Raw genomic sequence first — 2,500 nt, 5'->3', positions numbered from 1 at the left:
GAGTTGATTTTGTAGATTTTGAGGAATGTTTCAAATGGGTGACCGTAGTTGATTCCATGGTGAAATGGTGAGCACTCTGGACTCTAAACTCTAGCAATCCTGGTTCAAATCTCAGGGGAGCCTGAATGGTTGTTGTCCCAGCTGCTGGAAATTCAGGTCAAACAAGTAAAAAACTGCAGGTTTGCAGTTTTGTTGCCTTTGACATTGATGCTTGATCTGCAAGTCGAGTTTTCAAATCGTGTGTTCAACCGGCAGTTCCCTGTTCCAATCAGCAGAGGAAAAATTAGTTTGCTGTTTCATGCTGCATAATGTGTGCTGAGATTATCTGTGCAATATGCATTCCTCAGGATGAATAAATGCAACGCCTTTTGAAATGCATGCAGTACATGGTTTGCACTCAACAAAACGTTGCATTTTCTTTTCATGCCAAGCATTTTGCATGAATGCATTGCAATGCCAACGCACGTTTTACCTACCAAGACTGAAGTACAATCTGTGCTGAACAGTGTGAAACAGAAACAGATATTTGAGAAGCCATTGCCTCAACGGCATCTGTGTGAATTGCTCTGCATCGATAATTAACAGAGCGTAAAGAGGTGAAACTGACGCTGTGAATGCAAAAAGGACAATCCAAAGTGTAATGTTGGAATTGATTTGGCAGATTTTGAGAAAGCTTTCAAATGTTTTGGCATAGTTGGTTCCATGGTGTAATGGTGAGCACTCTGGACTTTGAATGCAGTGATCTGAGTTCAAATCTCGGTGGAACCTGAATGTTTGTTGTCCCAGCTGCTGAAAATTTGCACCAAGCATGTAGAAGGCTGCTGTTTGGTAGTTGTGTTGCCTTTGTCATTGATGATTGATCTCCAAGTCTAGTTTTCAACCGGCAGTTAGCTGTTCCAATCAGCAGACTAGAAATTAGTTTGCTGTTGAATGCTGCCTTTGCCTGCTCAATGTGTGCTGAGATTATCTGTGCAATATGCACTCCGCAGCATGAATAAACGCAATGCCTTTTGAAATGCATGGATTGCACTCAACAAAACGTTGCATTTTCTTTTCATGCCAAGCATTTTGCATGAATGCATTGCAATGCTAACACACGTTTTACCTGGCAAGACTGAATTACAATCTGTGCTGAACAGTTTGAAACAGAAACAGCTATTTGAGAACCCATAGCCTCAACGGCATCTGTGTGAATTGCTCTGCATCGATAATTAACAGACCGTAAATAGGTGAAACTGACACTGTGAATGCAAAAATATCAATCCAAAGTGTAATGTTGGAGTTGATTTTGTAGATTTTGAGGAATGTTTCATATGGGCGACCGTAGTTGTTTCCATGGTGAAATGGTGAGCACTCTGGACTCTAAACTCTAGCAATCCTGGTTCAAATCTCAGGGGAGCCTGAATGCTTGTTGTCCCAGCTGCTGGAAATTCAGGTCAAACAAGTAAAAAACTGCAGGTTTGCAGTTTTGTTGCATTTGACATTGATGGCTTGATCTGCAAGTCGAGTTTTCAAATCGTGTGTTCAACCGGCAGTTCCCTGTTCCAATCAGCAGAGGAAAAATTAGTTTGCTGTTTCATGCTGCATAATGTGTGCTGAGATTATCTGTGCAATATGCATTCCTCAGGATGAATAAATGCAACGCCTTTTGAAATGCATGCAGTACATGGTTTGCACTCAACAAAACGTTGCATTTTCTTTTCATGCCAAGCATTTTGCATGAATGCATTGCAATGCCAACGCACGTTTTACCTGCCAAGACTGAAGTACAATCTGTGCTGAACAGTGTGAAACAGAAACAGATATTATGAGAAGCCATTGCCTCAACGGCATCTGTGTGAATTGCTCTGCATTGATAATTAACAGACCGTAAAGAGGTGAAACTGATGCTGTGAATGCAAAAAGGACAATCCAAAGTGTAATGTTGGAATTGATTTGGCAGATTTTGAGAAAGCTTTCAAATATTTTGGCATAGTTGGTTCCATGGTGTAATGGTGAGCACTCTGGACTTTGAATCCAGCGATCCGAGTTCAAATCTCGGTGGAACCTGAATGTTTGTTGTCCCAACTGCTGAAAATTTGGACCAAGCATGTAGAAGGCTGCTATTTGGCAGTTTTGTTGACTTTGTCATTGATGCTTGATCTGCAAGTCGAGTTTTCAAATCGTGTGTTCAACCGGCAGTTACCTGTTCCAATCAGCAGAGCAGAAATTAGTTTGCTGTTTCATGCTACCTTTGCCTGCACAATGTGTGCTGAGATTATCTGTGCAATATGCACTTCGCAAGAGGAATAAAAGCAACGCCTTTTGAAATGCACGCAGAGCATGGATTGCACTCAACAAAAAGTTGCATTTTCTTTTCATGCCAAGCATTTTGCATGAATGCATTGCAATGCCAACGCACATTTACCTGGCAAGACTGAAGTACAAGCTGTGATGAACAGTGTGAAACAGAAACAGCTATTTGAGAAGCCATTGCCTCAACGGCATCTGTGTGAATTGC

At 41.4% G+C, this 2,500-nt stretch overlaps 2 non-coding genes across 2 annotated transcripts; both read left to right on the top strand.

The window, feature by feature from the left end:
- The first annotated feature begins 696 nt into the window (after positions 1–696).
- On the top strand, positions 697–768 carry trnaq-uug (transfer RNA glutamine (anticodon UUG)). The gene has a single exon. It is a non-coding gene; the product is annotated as a tRNA-Gln (tRNA).
- Positions 769–1,977: 1,209 nt separating this feature from the next.
- trnaq-uug (transfer RNA glutamine (anticodon UUG)) lies at positions 1,978–2,049 on the top strand. The gene has a single exon. It is a non-coding gene; the product is annotated as a tRNA-Gln (tRNA).
- The last annotated feature ends 451 nt before the right edge of the window (positions 2,050–2,500 follow it).

This window comes from Pristiophorus japonicus, unplaced genomic scaffold (assembly GCF_044704955.1).
Source record: "Pristiophorus japonicus isolate sPriJap1 unplaced genomic scaffold, sPriJap1.hap1 HAP1_SCAFFOLD_99, whole genome shotgun sequence".
Lineage (NCBI taxonomy): Eukaryota > Metazoa > Chordata > Chondrichthyes > Pristiophoridae > Pristiophorus > Pristiophorus japonicus.
The sequence above is the reverse complement of the archived record's forward strand: the minus strand, read 5'-3'. Positions and strand labels throughout refer to the sequence as shown.